The sequence below is a fragment of the Nerophis lumbriciformis genome, linkage group LG29 (genome assembly GCF_033978685.3).
Source record: "Nerophis lumbriciformis linkage group LG29, RoL_Nlum_v2.1, whole genome shotgun sequence".
Taxonomy (NCBI): Eukaryota; Metazoa; Chordata; class Actinopteri; order Syngnathiformes; family Syngnathidae; genus Nerophis; species Nerophis lumbriciformis.
Genome location: NC_084576.2, coordinates 13460192 through 13478756, shown reverse-complemented (window position 1 = coordinate 13478756; position 18565 = coordinate 13460192). Strand labels below are relative to the sequence as shown.

At 41.6% G+C, this 18565-nt stretch overlaps 1 protein-coding gene across 7 annotated transcripts in view; it reads left to right on the top strand.

Annotated features, from left to right (window-relative positions):
* The window catches only part of mef2aa (myocyte enhancer factor 2aa), a 223804-nt gene that overhangs the window by 61377 nt on the left and 143862 nt on the right, over positions 1-18565 (top strand). The gene's annotated exons all lie outside the window — the stretch shown is intronic.

Here is an 18565-nt window from a genome sequence, read left to right as displayed (position 1 = left end):
TTTCTGGATCATAGAGCGCATTGGTATATAAGACGCACCCACTAAATCGTATAATTTTTCCCATATATTAGCCGTATTGGACTATAAGCTGCAGATATATACGGTATGTCGTGAAATTATTTATTCAAACAGAAATATTTTGTACATTTTTATTTACATACCTTAATTGTTTTTCAAACGATGCCTGTAAGACAGCAGTAAAACGGCAGATCAAACAAAACAGAAGTCATCGCCATGGACCCACGAGCTGCGGAAGCTAGCTCTCCAATCAGCTAAACAGACTCAATAACTCCACGGTGACGTTTTGGTGAATTTACTGAGGAATTTGTGAAACTGGAACAATACAAATAGAATGCCGTTGTAAGTTAATAATACTAATACAGACACTAGGAAACGTGTTGGCATATTAGCTAATTAATTACGATAGCACGGACAAATATGCATGAAACACTCTTACAGACATCACACATGGGACGGTTTAGTTAGTATGAATTGTTTTAGTTGTATTGTGAAACTTACAAACGTTGCTTGGAGTGATGAATGAAGAATCCATACGAGTAGAAACGCTATGGACAATTAGAAAACGGAACGGCACTTCTACTTCCGGTTCAAAGCTCTTGAACTGAAGAAATAATGGATCAAAACCATGCAGTGATCAGAATGTATTGTAATCATAATATATAATAATTTTGCAGGTAACCATTTAAAAGGATATAAACTTTGATTTCTCATTACTGTAGTATTGTTTACCATTGCACTGCAATTGGAAGATAAATAACTTTGTTATACTAAAAAAAATAAAAGGACTCTCATTTTTGTGAGCAAATATTTACTTGAAATAAATATTGAACATCTTAAAGTGCATTCAGTTGGAAAAATGTAGATCGGACGTTGTCTTTCTCGCTCGCTTGTCGGTGCTGATGGGCTCATATTGCCCATCCAATTTGAAGCTGAAATATTACCGCAACGGGACATTTGGCTTTGTAATCATGTTTTTTTTTTAACTTTGCGACACTTCTCCCTGATGAGTCGCGAGGAGGGAGACTGTCTGTCTGTGCTTCCTGCATGCGTAAAACTGGCGTCCCGCTCTCCTCCCACTGAGATAAAGATTGTGAATGACCGAAAAGAGGGCTCACTGCGTTCTGTTAATTCTCTTGTTAAATAAACACACAAGAGACGAAACACAGAGTGAGACGTCTTTCTCTCTGTTTGAAATGAGAGACGAACAAACGCGAGGCTCAACGATTCTGATGGGCCAAAATTGTCACGTCTGTGTGATCATGTTTTGTTTTAGTCATGTTCGGATTTGTTTTTGGACTTTTTGTGCACTTTTGTTTGTTTTGTCACCATAGCAACCATTAGTTTCACCTGGTTCACATCCTCATGTCACGCACCTGTCTCACGTTTTCACATTTTGCGTCACGCACCTGCTGTCACTAATCATGTCACTATTATTTAAGCTCCCAGTTGCCAGGCTGTCTTCCTGGAGACATCACACTCTTGACACACCCTTGTTGATGATCCATGCTGATCTTTTTCATGCTCTTTTCTTGTTCCAAGTAAGTTTTCTTTATTCAGGCCATAGTTTGCAAGTTTTGTTTCATGTTCATAGTTCTGCCTTCGTGCTAGTGTTTTATTTTCATAGCCATGTTTTGTACCTCCGCTGTGAGCGCCTTTTGTTTGTTCCTTTTGTGTGTTAAAATTTAAAAGATGTCACTACCTTCACGCCATGTCCGGTCCAAATCATTTGCACCATGGGAAAACAAACCACGCCATAGTCCAAGTCCTGACAAAAATGTCTGTCATTCAAATGCTAATGGCCGCGAGGAAAAAACAAAGAACAGCCCCAACCTCTTGTGCTTATTTACCGTACTAATTAAAACCACGATGTCGATTCGAAGTCGATTGATCGTGCTGCCGTAGTATACATACACTATATTGCCAAAATTATTTGACCACCCATCCAAATGATCAGAATCAGGTGTCCTAATCACTTGGCCCGGCCACAGGTGTATAAAATCAAGCACTTAGACTGTTTCTACAAACATTTGTGAAAGAATGTGCTGCTCTCAGGATCGCAGTGATTTCCAGCGTGGAACTGTCATAGGATGCCACCTGTGCAACAAATCCAGTCGTGAAATTTCCTCGCTCCTAAATATTCCAAAGTCAACTGTCGGCTTTATTTTAAGAAAATTGAAGAGTTTGGCAACAACAGCAACTCAACTACAAAGTGGTAGAAGTGTGACATTTTTGGAAGAGGAATTATGGTGTGGGGGTTGTTTAGTTCCAGTGAAAGGAACTTTGAATGCTCCAAGATACCAAAACATTTTGGACAATTCCATGCTCCCAACCTTGTGGGAACAGTTTGGAGCGGGCCCCTTACTCTTCCAACATGACTGTGCACCAGTGCACAAAACAAGGTCCATAAAGACATGGATGACAGAGTCTGGTGTTGATGAACTTGACTGGCCTGCACAGAGTCCTGACCTGAACCCGATAGAACACCTTTGGGATGACTTAGAACGGAGACAGAGAGCCAGGCCTTATCGACCAACATCAGTGTGTGACCTCACCAATGCGCTTTTGGAACAATGGTCGAAAATTCCTATAAACACACTCCGCAACCTTGTGGACAGCCTTCCCAGAAGAGTTGAAGCTGTAATAGCTGCAAAAGGTGGGAAGACATCATATTGAACCCTATGGGTTAGGAATGGGATGGCACTTCAAGTTCATATGTGAGTCAAGGCAGGTGGCCAAATACTTTTGGCAACATAGTGTATGTGAGCTTGCATCCTTTTAGGAATGTAGCTCCAGCATAATCTTGATATAATGTACAGTATATCAGTGATTCATTCTTATGTAACCAGTGGAGTGTTTGGGGGAAAAAAAAACCATGGTCTCCGCCTACCAATTGTAAAGTCAACGGCTGAAAGTGTGTGTACTGTTAAATGAACCTTCCAGAAAGTCCACCAAAGTGTAACCACAAGAGAAGAACCTCCCTTGTTGTTTAGTCTGGGACAAATAGTCACAGTGGTGCTAAGGGGAAAGATCAGATGGGAAGGGTGTCCCCGAGGTTGTCCCTCCCTTTCCTCCTCTCCAACTTTTCCCCTTTTGACGGCCCCGCAGAGTACATGCAGACGTGCAGAAGAATAACAGGAAGTGGAAGGGGCAGGAAGTGGAATCTTGTCTACACTGTGCCTATGATTGGATTCTGAGGATAAGCAGAGAAATCCTGCTGCAACCTGATCCGGGCACTGGCCATAGTTCTTATGATTTCATCCCATGCATGCTACAAAGCAGGCTTTAAACAGCAGACATTTGCTTTAATGCAACTTCATTGATCTGAAAAGATCTTGAACATGTTTTTTTGTTTGTTTTATTTACCATCAATGCTGTTATTATTGTCCAGATTCCAAAATATCAGACCTGAACCAACCCACTTTACCGTAGCTCTTTGTTGGGGTTTGTCGGTATTGCTCAAAAAGGTTCATTTTGTCTTCTTATTCATATACTTTTTCAATTTTTTTTGTAACCAGACCATATTTTCGGTATATTAGATGAAATCTTTACCTGACATGTTTCGATTGTCATCTGCAGTCTTCTTCAGAAGGGTCACCTGAACCAATACAGCGGGCTATGAAAAAAAACAAAATAAACACAACAGTTAAACCTCACACAGTTAAAAGTTAAAAGTTAAAGTACCAATGATTGTCACACACACACTAGGTGTGGCAAAATTATTCTCTGCATTTGACCCATCACCCTTGATCACCCCCTGGGAGGTGAGGGGAGCAGGAATCATTTTTGGTGATTTAACCCCCAATTCCAACTCTTGATGCTGAGTGCCAAGCAGGGAGATAATGGGTCCCATTTTTATAGTCTTTGGTATGACTCGGCCGGGGTTTGAACTCACAACTTACCGATCTCAGGGCGGACACTCTAACCACTAGGCCACTGAGTAGTTACTTGTACATCCAAAAGACAAAATAGAACAAGACCAGAAATCATGCAAAAAAATCATACATCGGAGAAACAGGGAGGACATTCAGCACAAGGAAGAAAGAACATCAGATAGAATGCGAAAAAGAGACAACTGGAAGGTTTACAAGAAGCCTAAAACAAAAATCTGAACAGGAAATCTTAAAATCAGCCATATCAGATCATTGTAAAATAAATAACCACATCATGGACCGGGACAACGGCAAAATCATGGGGACAGAAAGTAACAAATTCAAACGATGGATTAAGGAGGTGATCGAATTAAGGAAGCGGCCCAAGGAAACTATCAATCGGGATGAGGGAGCATACCTGGTACTCCGTCCTCCATTAACCATCAACCAGGTAGACTTGACAGGTCTGCCTGGTTGACCATGCCTATAAAAATAGCTGATAGGCAACACGTCACAGTGTTCAGGTGACCCTTCTGAAGAAGACTGCAGATGACAGTCGAAACATGTCAGGTAAAAATTCCATCTAATATACCGAAAATATGGTCTGATTACAAGAACATTTGAAAAGGCTTCGGTATTCTTGTGGTGGTTGGAGCTAAATTTAGCTGTCCACTGACTAGTTAGTGCTATTGCCATCCAGCTTACAAGTTCTGAGGTGGAAATGGAAAGTCGTGTCGGAACAGAATTGGAAACATACGGTTTGTACTCTTTCACGCAGATACGTAGCAACATTCCCATGAGAGAAAACACCAGTTTCCTTGTGTCTTCCACGTAACGGCCAGCAAAGTTGGGATATTGGGCCTAGCTTACAGTGATTAGATAATTGTGTGGCGACGTCTGTCTCAACATCTAACGTGATGCGTATAATACTTGTCAAATTGACAAGTACGGTATAAGTGAGTTTTGGGTGTTCGACTTCTCACTCGGGTTCCGGCATGGCGAATTACCCTTCCACATTTCCGCCGCTCCTCTTCATAATGCCCCAGACACTACCTCCATAGCTGACAAGTTGGGGTTCACTGGTGGAAAAAGGCGGAGATTGTACCTTTTTCTGACTTGTGACAGAATACTGGGAGCAAAGTTTAAAGAGCATTTGTATGCAAGGGTATTTTGCAATGCCATGTCAGTCGTGATAAAGGGGATCTGTGATGATTTTAATCTACATTCAGCACACATCTTGTGGTCTAGATCAGTGTTTCTTAACCGTACGGCGGGGATACATTGTTGGGACGCGAGCGCCCCCTACAGGGTTGCCAAAAAAATTTGTAGCAGTACTTAGTTGTGATACACTTGTCCACCACTTTTGGCAGTAATGACAATATCAAACAAACAGAAGAAGTCTGGAGCTAGTTCAGTTCCAGTTCAGTTTCAGTTTATTTGGAACATGCATACAATACAATGTAATGCATCACATATTTCCGAAAAGAAGCAGAGCTTATTTGATCCTACCCCTTTTCATATCATAGCAATTTTATCTAATTTCCTTGTTCTCTGTTTGTAACAGAACAGAGTGAATAAATAAATTATAAATAAATAATTCATCAATAATTTTCTCAAAAAAAGGTTCAATTTAAAGTCATAGAGAAGTTTTTTAAGCGCAAAAATTATGACTACAGTGGTGAAGATGTATTTTCTTTTGCACTTTAATTTTTTTGACAGTTTAGTTCCAAAAACATTTATTATTATTTATTACTAATTTAGTTAATTTTAGCATTACAAAATTGTATGTTTATTTTTCATTAGTTATTTTTGAGTCCCTTATTATGCAACATATATTGGTTAGTTTACGTATCTAATCAGCCTGACCTAAGTCTAAATTTTATGTGTTAAATAGATAATGATTTTTGTAATTACCGTATTTTTCGGACTATAAGTCGCAGTTTTTTTCATAGTTTGGCCGGGCTCTAGTGCGACTTATATATGTTTTTTTCCTTTTTTATTATGCATTTTCGGCAGGTGCGACTTATACTCCGAAAAATACGGTAACACATGCTTTCATATCAATAAATAAATACATTGTAAGTAGGCTAGACATAGTTAATAATTAAATGAATACGATTAAAATGAAGAATAAGATTATTAACTCAGTGTTCATATTTTAGTGGGTCCCGAGCCCCTCTTTAGTGGAAAAGTTGGTCCCCAAAATCAAAAAGGTTAAAAACCTGTGGTCTGCATAACATGTATTAGATATGCTTTGGGGTGAATAATGCGTACATTTTGCTCCATAACCTACATTCTGCGCATGTTCGTTTGTGGAGGCGTTCCCAGATTGCAAATGAAACCATCGCTCATCCTCTCCTAAAGTATCATCATTTAACGTTTGAAAATGTTAACTGTTAAATAGGACTGGGGAATATGGCTGAAAACTGTATCACGATATAAGTGTTTTATGTCGGTCGATATCGATAATAAAGATAAGGCACAACATAAGGGACAGGACAAAACTATATTAAATATGAAATTTTTTATTTTAAAATGTAACTTTCCTCTGATTATGATCCCCTCGGCTATCAAGGCAGTAAAGAAAGGAAATGTCAACACAAGCTTGGAAAACAATCAATGAAAACCGAACTCTAAAATCACGTTGACCACTTTACAATAACCTCTTAAAATGAAGATGCAAAAAGAAGGAATATGTAAGAAATGCTTCATAAAGTGTAACAAAATAGTACAAAGTTTAACAAATGTAAACATAGAGAACCCTGATAAGAATTATTTTCTGCAGATTTAATGCCAGGCAGTCCCAGTTGTGCTCTGAAGGGTGAGCGCGGCTGAGATGGTTCACATTGGTCTGACTATGATCCGTTTTTTTAAAATCCAGAAAAATGGCATATCGTCGAGGTGACTTGTCCGGTTTTATCGACAACTTCCTTGCTCTCTGTAGCACTCATTTTTCATTTCTCTTCTGACTCGTAACAACGAATCAAACGTGAAACAACAAAGTGGCGCAACACAACTTGATAGTTGATACTATTACCTGATTGGCTGTTAGCGTGTCACTGCCATTGATCAGTGATCACTTCCTGCAGAGCGTGTGCCTTTGTTCATGCAACCAACCTTGCTTTGCTACTTCCAGTTTTTTCCAACATAAATGAAAAAAAACAATTCAGCGTTTTAGAGACCACATTTTCTATTGATATGGAGTACATGTCTATCGTGATATACAAACCCCATTTCCATATGAGTTGGGAAATTGTGTTAGATGTAAATATAAACGGAATACAATGATTTCCAAATCATTTTCAACCCATATTCAGTTGAATATGCTACAAAGACAACATATTTGATGTTCAAACTGATAACACATTTTTTTTTTGCAAACGATCATTAACTTTAGAATTTGATGCCAGCAACACGTGACAAAGAAGTTGGGAAAGGTGGCAATAAATACTGATAAAGTTGAGGAATGCTCATCAAACACTTATTTGGAACATCCCACAGGTGTGCAGGCTAATTGGGAACAGGTGGGTGCCATGATTGGGTATAAAAACAGCTTCCCAAAAAATGCTCAGTTTTCACAAGAAAGGATGGGGCGAGGTACACTCGTTTGTCCACAACTGCATGAGCAAATAGTCAAACAGTTTAAGAACAGCGTTTCTCAAAGTGCAATTGCAAGAAATTTAGGGATTTCAACATCTACGGTCCATAATATCATCAAAAGGTTCAGAGAATCTGGAGAAATCACTCCACGTAAGTGGCATGGCCGTAAACCAACATTGAATGACCGTGACCTTCGAGCCCTCAGACGGCACTGTATCAAAAACCGACATCAATCTCTAAAGGATATCACCACATGGGCTCAGGAACACTTCAGAAAACCACTGTCACTAAATACAGTTGGTCGCTACATCTGTAAGTGCAAGTTAAAGCTCTACTATGCAAAGCGAAAGCCATTTATCAACAACATCCAGAAACGCCGCCGGCTTCTCTGGGCCCGAGATCATCTAAGGTGGACTGATGCAAAGTGGAAAAGTGTTCTGTGGTCTGACGAGTCCACATTTCAATTTGTTTTTGGAAATATTTGACATTGTGTCATCCGGACCAAAGGGAAGCGAACCATCCAGACTGTTATCGACGCAAAGTTGAAAAGCCAGCATCTGTGATGGTATGGGGGTGCATTAGTGCCCAAGGCATGGGTAACTTACACATCTGTGAAGGCACCATTAATGCTGAAAGGTACATACAGGTTTTGGAACAACATGTGCTGCTATCTAAGCGCCGTCTTTTTCATGGACGCCCCTGCTTATTTCAGCAAGACAATGCCAAGCCACATTCAGCACGTGTTACAACAGCGTGGCTTCGTAATAAAAGAGTGCGGGTACTTTTCTGGCTCGTCTGCAGTCCAGACCTGTCTCCCATCAAAAATGTGTGGCGCATTCTGAAGCGTAAAATACGACAGCGGAGACCCCGGACTGTTGAACGACTGAAGCTCTACATAAAACAAGAATGGGAGGAATTCCACTTTCAAAGCTTCAACAATTAGTTTCCTCAGTTCCCAATTGTTTATTGAGTGTTGTTAAAAGAAAAGGTGATGTAACACAGTAGTGAACATGCCCTTTCCCAACTACTTTGGCACGTGTTGCAGCCATGAAATTCTAAGTTAATTATTATTTGCAAAAAAAAAATAAAGTTTATGATTTTGAACATCAAATATCTTGTCTTTGTAGTGCATTCAATTGAATATGGGTTGAAAAGGATTTGCAAATCATTGTATTCCGTTTATATTTACATCTAACACAATTTCCCAACTCATATGGAAACGGGGTTTGTATTTTGATTGTTTTATCGCTCAGCCCTACTGTTAAAATATATTTTGAACACCAATGCCATTTTTTGTTAGTTTGTTTCCTCAAACTCAACTGGCCTCAACAGAGAGCCTCCCCCTCTACTTAATGACCAAAACAGTACGTCCACCTCTATACAAGTACAACCCATGTCACAATGTAGCCAGACTACAAAACACTGAAGGCAGAGGCATTCAAAACTGCATGCAAGCTCACGCCAAAATACATGAACCCTATGATCTGATGCTTTGACAATGTTCAACACGAGTATCTAACACTAACATTTAGAGGTCAGAAAAGATGAAAATCTTCATAGGTCCCCTTTGTCGCAGTACGACAACTATTTTATAAGTCACACCAGTCACACCGCATTATCTCGTTTTGTCAGGTTTGGGGTGAAATGTGAAATACCTGCAGCATCTAAGATCGACTAGCATAGGCAGTGAGGAAAGCATGTAAGACCACAAGAAGCATCACAACAGTGACTAAAAGGTGTGACAGTAGCCACGTGTACATGGTGCAGGACTAATAGACTCAAAAACTCCTTTGTCTCACACGCCATTAGACTGTACAACTCCTCTCTTGGGGGGGGGGGATACTAGGATGACAGGTGATGCAAAACAATAACAGTGCAATACTTTTTCATAACATGGTCACTACTGCCTAGTTTCTCTTGTTATATTATTATTTTACTGTTATATTTTTATTCTCATTGTTGCTTTTTATTTTTATTCTTATTGTAATATTTTTCTATTTTCTTTCCATTTATACCCCCATTATTTACTTTTTACTTTTTAAATTCGATCTCAATTCTGTACACTGCTGCTGGAATTTTAATTTTCCTGAGGGAACTCTCCTGAAGGAATCAATAAAGTACTATTCATCTATCTATCTATCTATCTATCTATCTATCTATCTATCTATCTATCTATCTATCTACAAACCCCGTTTCCATATGAGTTGGGAAATTGTGTTAGATGTAAATATAAACGGAATACAACGATTTGCAAATCCTTTTCAACCCATATTCAATTGAATGCACTACAAAGACAAGATATTTGATGTTCAAACTCATAAACTTAATTTTTTTTTGCAAATAATAATTAACTTAGAATTTCATGGCTGCAACACGTGCCAAAGTAGTTGAGAAAGGGCATGTTCACCACTGTGTTACATGGCCTTTCCTTTTAACAACACTCAGTAAACGTTTGGGAACTGAGGAGACACATTTTTTAAGCTTCTCAGGTGGAATTCTTTCCCATTCTTGCTTGATGTACAGCTTAAGTTGTTCAACAGTTCGGGGGTCTCCGTTGTGGTATTTTAGGCATCATAATGCGCCACACATTTTCAATGGGAGACAGGTCTGGACTACAGGCAGGCTAGTCTAGTACCCACACTCTTTTACTATGAAGCCACGTTGATGTAACACGTGGCTTGGCATTGTCTTGCTGAAATAAGCAGGGGCGTCCATGGTAACGTTGCTTGGATGGCAACATATGTTGCTCCAAAACCTGTATGTACCTTTCAGCATTAATGGCGCCCTCACAGATGTGTAAGTTACCCATGTCTTGGGCACTAATTCACCCCCATACCATCACAGATGCTGGCTTTTCAACTTTGCGCCGATAACAATCCGGATGGTCCACAGTTTCCAAAAACAATTTGAAATGTGGACTCGTCAGACCACAGAACACTTTTCCACTTTGTATCAGTCCATCTTAGATGAGCTCAGGCCCAGCGAAGCCGACGGCGTTTCTGGGTGTTGTTGGTAAATGGTTTTCGCCTTGCATATAATTTTAACTTGCACTTACAGATGTAGCGACCAACTGTAGTTACTGACAGTGGGTTTCTGAAGTGTTCCTGAGCCCATGTGGTGATATCCTTTACACACTGATGTCGCTTGTTGATGCAGTACAGCCTGAGGGATCGAAGGTCACGGGCTTAGCTGCTTACGTGCAGTGATTTCTCCAGATTCTCTGAACCCTTTGATGATATTACGGACCGTAGATGGTGAAATCCCTAAATTCCTTGCAATAGCTGGTTGGGAAAGGTTTTTCTTAAACTGTTCAACAATTTGCTCACGCATTTGTTGACAAAGTGGTGACCCTCGCCCCATCCTTGTTTGTGAATGACTGAGCATTTCATGGAATCTACTTTTATACCCAATCATGGCACCCACCTGTTCCCAATTTGCCTGTTCACCTGTGGGATGTTCCAAATAAGTGTTTGATGAGCATTGCTCAACTTTATCAGTATTTATTGCCACCTTTCCCAACTTCTTTGGCACGTGTTGCTGGCATCAAATTCTAAAGTTAATGATTATTTGCCCCAAAAAAATGTTTATCAGTTTGAACATCAAATATGTTGTCTTTGTAGCATATTCAACTGAATATCAGAATCAGAATCAGAATCAGCTTTATTGTCATTACGCAAGGTAACGAGATTGAGGCCATTCCATACAGTGCGATGTGTGCATGCTAGAAAAACAATGTGCAAATATATAAAAATGTAAAAAATGTAGAAGTGCAATGAATATGGTGTGAAATGAATATATACATGAAAAAAAACAAAACAAAAACAGGGTGGTTGGTGGAATGGGTTATTGCACCGAAGAGAAGGCAGTTATGAGGGACAATGGGGCAGTCCGTTCAGGATGGTTATGGCCCTGGGGAAGAAGCTGTTCTTTAGCCTGTTTGTTTTGGTTTTAATGCACCTGTAGCGCTTCCCAGAGGGCAGCAGGTGGAACAGGTCAGAGCCAGGGTGGGTGCTGTCCTTGATGATGGCACTGGCTCTGTTGAGGCAGCGGGAGGTGCTGGGTTGAAAAGGATTTGCAAATCATTGTATTCCGTTTATATTTACATCTAACACAATTTCCCAACTCATATGGAAACGGGGTTTGTATCTATCTATCTATGGCAAAATGTATTTAATCTGGTCATAATTCGGATTAGAATGTTCTTGTGTACATGGACCCTGAAAAAAAAAGATCTTATTATGATCGATAATTTTCATGCATCACACCTTAAATCGGAATACTTTACTTTGACATGGGCAGCGCCATACTATAAGCAGAAATGTGTGTTATTGCTTGTTCTATGGCATGTGCTGAAAAAGCAGTGATTTCCACTGTAAACAAACATGGCTTTGTGCATTTCTGATCATCCAAAGTTCTTTACAGGAATTTTTCCTTTTGTTCACTACTTTTGTTTTAGTCTTGTTTTTAAAGCAATAAACTGAACAGTATGTCACGCTACTTCTGTACCTGTTGAATTGGGGGAGACAGCAGCACCACAATCGCTTCATTCTGAGACTATTTAATTTAGTCCTCTCTAGGGACGGCGTGGCGCAGTGGAAGAGTGGCCGTGCGCAACCCGAGGGTCGCTGGTTCAATCCCCACCTAGTACCAACCTCGTCATGTCCGTTGTGTCCTGAGCAAGACACTTCACCCTTGCTCCTGATGGGTGCTGGTTAGCGCCTTGCATGGCAGCTCCCTCCATCAGTGTGTGAATGTGTGTGTGTGAATGGGTAAATGTGGAAGTAGTGTCAAAGCGCTTTGAGTACCTTGAAGGTAGAAAAGCGCTATATAAGTACAACCCATCTCTCCACCACCAAAGTATAGTGGATGTGAATTTCAAAAGATGTGTTTTCATGCGTTACAATCCGAATGACTGTCATTAACCACCCTTCTCGATCGAAATTAAATTTAGATCCGAACGCGTGTGATAGGGTCAGAATATTCCGGAAAATGCGTGTTTACATGAAGCATTTGAATTACGGTTAGGCTTTCAATCCGATTAATTGTGTCCATGTGCACATAGCTATTGATTGAGTCAGATGCAGCATATACAGTAAGGAAGTGCCTAGGTGGCTAGCAAGTTAAAGGCCTACTGAAATGCGATTTTCTTATTTAAACGGGGATAGCAGGTCCATTCTATGTGTCGTATTTGATCATTTCGCGATATTGCCATATTTTTGCTGAAAGGATTTAGTAGAGAACATCGACGATAAAGTTCGCAACTTTTGGTCGCTGATAAAAAAGCCTTACCTGTACCGGAAGTAGCAGACGATATGCGCGTGACGTCACAGGTTGTGGAGCTCCTCACATCTGCACATTGTTTACAATCATGGCCACCAGCAGCGAGAGCGATTCGGACCGAGAAAGCGACAATTTCCCCAATAATTTGAGCGAGGATGAAAGATTCGTGGATGAGGAAAGTGAGAATGAAGGACTAGAGGGCAGTGGGAGCGATTCAGATAGGGAAGATGCTGTGAGAGGCGGGTGGGACCTGATATTCAGCTGGGAATGACTAAAACAGTAAATAAACACAAGACATATATATACTCTATTAGCCACAACACAACCAGGCTTATATTTAATATGCCACAAATTAATCCCGCATAACAAACACCTCCCCCCTCCCGTCCATATAACCCGCCAATACAACTCAAACACCTGCACAACACACTCAATCTCACAGCCCAAAGTACCGTTCACCTCCCCAAAGTTCATACAGCACATATATTTCCCCAAAGTCCCCAAAGTTACGTACGTGACATTCACATAGCGGCACGCACGTACGGGCAAGCGATCAAATGTTTGGGAGCCGCAACTCCATGCGTACTCACGGTACCGCGTCTGCGTATCCAACTCAAAGTCCTCCTGGTGAGAGTCTCTGTTGTCCCAGTTCTCCACAGGCCAATGGTAAAGCTTGACTGTCATCTTTCGGGAATGTAAACAATGAAACACCGGCTGTGTTATCCAGCACAACAGTCAGGGGGTGCATTCTACGGCGGGGGTGCGTTATCCGGCACAACACCTGCCGCAATACACCGCTTCCCACCTACAGCTTTCTTCTTTGCTGTCTCCATTGTTCATTGAACAAATTGCAAAAGATTCACCAACACAGATGTCCAGAATACTGTGGAATTTTGTGATGAAAACAGACGACTTAATAGCTGGCCACCATGCTGTCCCAAAATGTCCTCTACAATCCGTGACGTCACGCGCAGGCGTCATCATACCGAGACGTTTTCAGCAGGATATTTTGCGCGTTAAATTTAAAATTGCACTTTAGTAAGCTAACCCGGCCGTATTGACATGTGTTGCAATGTTAAGATTTCATCATTGATATATAAACTATCAGACTGCGTGGTCGGTAGTAGTGGGTTTCAGTAGGCCTTTAAAGGATTCCGTGGAAGCAACAAGGCCTAGAAATAGCTTCGATGAGGCGCCTTGAATGACATTAGTGTTTGGAAGTTAGCTTAGTGAAGTGAATAACTGAGTAATCAGTAAGATCAGGTGATCTTGGTGTAGTGTCAGTGCTAAACTGGATTACAACATAGCATTGACAGTTATACAATCAGTACCAGACTACAACAAGAAAGAATATATATATATATATATATATATATATATATATTTGTGTGTGTGTATACATTAGGTCAGAAAAAAACACAGAGGCTATTTCATCCCTACAAGCCTGTTTTGCTTGTTGCCCTGCTCGTCAGAGGATTTTATAAAAATCGAAACAGGCTTGTAGGGATGAAATAGACTGTGTTTTTTCATGACCTAACGTATATTCCGCTCTACCCCGGTATTGAGCACTGTATAACGGATAAACCACAGAAACCTTGACTATATATATATATATATATACATATATATATATATAGTCATATTGAGCACTGTATAACGGATAAACCACAGAAACCATGACTATATATATATAGCCATGGTTTCTGTGGTTTATCCGTTATACAGTGCTCAATGATTATATATATATATATATATATATATATATATATATCTCAATAGATATAGATATACATATGAGTGGATATGTCAGAGTCCAACATGATATATATATATATATATGTATATATATATATATATAGTCATGGTTTCTGTGGTTTATCCGTTATACAGTGCTCAATGATTATATATATATATATATATATCTCAATAGATATAGATATACATATGAGTGGATATGTCAGAGTCCAACATGAGCTTTTGTGTCCAAAAACCCTGCTTTTGGACAACTTTTCGCCCATGCAATAAATTGCGAGTGTCGCACACCTGCTGTCTGAATTCCCTCTAAGCTTGTCATTTCAAATCTGCGTAAGAGAACTGTCACGGCACAGTCCATTAAGCCACCAGACTTGATCCCTCCCGCTGTGACAGCGTAAAGACAGCATGCATACTGTATTGGTGACGGTCTCCATTCTTGCAGGTGTGCAGCCGTACTTGACTTTCATAAAATGGGTATCACAACGTGAGAGATAAATTAAGGATGGGCTTGACAAAAGTGGAACATAACGTCACGATGATATTACGTAATATAACTGTCGCCTGTCTTTGTGTGAGCGTCATGGTTCTCTGTCGCCTGTTTTGATGTGGTTTAGGATTTTCATGTCCAAGCTTAGTCAGACTTCTGCGGACAGTTAGTAGGGTGATTTCAGTCAGGTTTGCCCACAGTGGAGCCCCAGTGCAGAAAGCCAGACACCATAATTCCAGACCATCTTTAACCCATAATGACTGTGTGCCATTACAAACCGGTCATTTTCATTTACAATGCCGGCTCTCCCTTTGGCTGCCTTGTTTCACAACCGCATCTTACGGTTGGAGTCGTTTCTAGCTTTGTACTAGGTAGGGGAATGTAGTTGTTTAGACGTCTTTATTTGCTCGGTGTAAGTGATAGATGAACCTCCAGGGCAGGGGCCATAATTCTTCCTTCGGAGAAACAGATAGGACAGACATGGATGTTCCCCACGGAACAGTGTCGTCAGGTTACCAGCTCATGTGGGAATATACTGTACACGCATCCTTTTCGAGTCACCTCCCCAGTTTTCCCTTCCAGCCCAGGAGACTTCAGCTGATATCAACCCCAGACTTGGTGCTGTCTTAATCATCTTAAGAGCAAAGTTGGCACCATGGTCAGCTAAGGAAGGTCATTTAAATGGCACTACTTTCTGTTTGCAAGCTGGTGGTAGATTAATAAAGGTTAATGAAAAATCACTGAGCATAATCAATCCATCCTTTATGGTTTGGTGCATCATGCTTACTTTGCATTTCTACATTCAAAACTGCTTAAAAATGTCAAAAACTAATTTCAAATAATACCAAAAGGTATTATGCTAGCAGGTTATCTAATGCTCCTACCCAATGCTCCTACCCAACGCTCGTACCCAACGCTTGTACCCAACGCTTGTACCCAACGCTCGTGCCTAACGCTCGTGCCCAACGCTCGTACCCAACGCTCGTACCCAACGCTCGTACCCAACGCTCGTACCCAACGCTCGTACCAAACGGTCGTACCCAACGCTTGTACCCAACGCATCGTACCCAACGCTTGTACCCAACGCATCGTACCCAACGCTTGTACCCAACGCATCGTACCCAACGCATCGTACGCAACGCATCGTACCCAACGCATAGTACGCAACGCATCGTACCCAACGCATAGTACGCAACGCATCGTACCCAACACTCGTACGCAACGCTCGTACCCAACGCTCGTACCCAACGCTCGTACCCAACGCTCGTACCCAACGCTCGTACCCAACGCTGGTACCCATCGCTGGTACCCATCGCTGGTACCCATCGCTCGTACCCATCGCTCGTACCCATCGCTCGTACCCATCGCTCGTACCTAAAGCTCGTGCCTAACGCTCGTCCCTAACGCATGTGCCTAACGCTTGTGCCTAACACTCGTACCCAACGCTCGTACCTAACGCTTATAGGCTATGCAATGCTCCTACCCAACGCTCGTACCTAACGCTTATAGGCTATGTAATGATCCTACCCAACGCTTGTGCCTAACGCTTGTGCCTAACACTCGTACCCAACACTCGTGCCTAACGCTCGTACCCAACGCTCGTATCTAAAGCATGTACCCAACGCTTGTACCTAACGCTTGTGCCTAACACTCGTACCCAACGCTCATACCTAACGCTTATAGGTTATGTAATGCTCCTACCCAACGCTCGTACCTAACACTTATAGGCTATGTAATGATCCTACCCAACGCTCGTGCCTAACGCTTGTGCCTAACACTTGTACCCAACGCTCGTGCCTAACGCTCGTACCCAACGCTCGTATCTAAAGCATGTACCCAACGCTTGTACCTAACACTTGTACCCAACGCTCGTACCTAACGCTTATAGGTTATGTAATGCTTCTACCCAACGCTCGTACCTAACGCTTATAGGCTATGTAATAATCCTACCCAACGCTCGTGCCTAGCGCTTGTGCCTAACACTCGTACCCAACGCTCGTGCCTAACGCTCGTACCCAACGCTCGTACCCAACGCTCGTATCTAAAGCATGTACCCAACGCTTGTACCTAACGCTTGTGCCTAACGCTTGTGCCTAACGCTTGTGCCTAATACCCGTACCCAACGCTCATACCTAACGCTTATAGGTTATGTAATGCTCCTACCCAACGCTTGTACCTAACGCTTATAGGCTATGTAATGATCCTACCCAACACTTGTGCCTAACGCTTGTGCCTAACACCAACGTTCGTGCCTAACGCTCGTACCCAACGCTCGTATCTAAAGCATGTACCCAACGCTCGTATCTAAAGCATGTACCCAACGCTTGTACCTAACGCTTGTACACAACGCTCGTACCTAACGCTTGTACCCAACGCTCGTACCTAACGCTTGTACCCAACGCTCGTACCTAACGCTTGTACCTAACGCTTGTACCTAACGCTCGTACCTAACGCTTATAGGCTATGTAATGATCCTACCCAACGCTCGTGCCCAACGCTCGTACCCAACGCTCATACCCAACGCTCGTACCCAACGCTCGTATCTAAAGCATGTACCCAACGCTTGTACCTAACGCTTGTGCCTAACACTCGTACCCAACGCTCGTACCTAACGCTTATAGGTTATGTAATGCTCCTACCCAATGCTCGTACCTAACGCTTATAGGCTATGTAATGATCCTACCCAACGCTCGTGCCTAACGCTTGTGCCCATCGCTCGTACCCAACGCTCATACCCAACGCTCGTACCCAACGCTCGTATCTAAAGCATGTACCCAACGCTCGTACCGAACGCTCGTACCCAACGCTCGTACCCAACGCTCGTATCTAAAGCATGTACCCAACGCTTGTACCCAACGCTTGTACCCAACGCTCGTACCCAACGCTCGTACCCAACGCTCGTACCCAACGCTCGTACCCAACGCTCGTACCTAACGCTCGTACCTAACGCTCATACCCAACGCTCGTATCTAAAGCACGTACCCAACGCTCGTACCTAACGCTCGTACCTAACGCTCGTACCTAACGCTTGTACCTAAAGCATGTACCTAATTGACCCCATTGGTGTCACGGGCAATTGTTTGTAATAGTCAAACAATATGTTTACAACTATAAAATTGGAAAAAAATACAATAAATTCATGTCTAGTGTACCTACAGCTCATGCTAGTACTTTACATTAGCAGTGACACATTTGGACATGTGATAAGTTAACCACTTTATTCGGAATATATTAGGAACAGTAAAACTCTGACTTTTATTCAACATTAACTGTCAGGCAAATTTAAAATGAGTAAAAACAAAACAAATCCGCTTTTGTTACAAAGCATTAGCAGCTGGCCAGTTAGTAGTTACAGTAGGTAGTAGCCAACATTCGTCATGATCCACATTGGTGTTCCACAGCATGATGTTTCTACCTCCAAGCTTTTGCGTGATTTTTGTGATGTATTTTACCCTGAAAATGTCAGTTGAATTTCGAGTTCATAGTGTTCAAATAAAAAACAAAAAGCCATTAAATTCCAATTGATAGTTGCCTAATGATGAGGAGTCTGTGG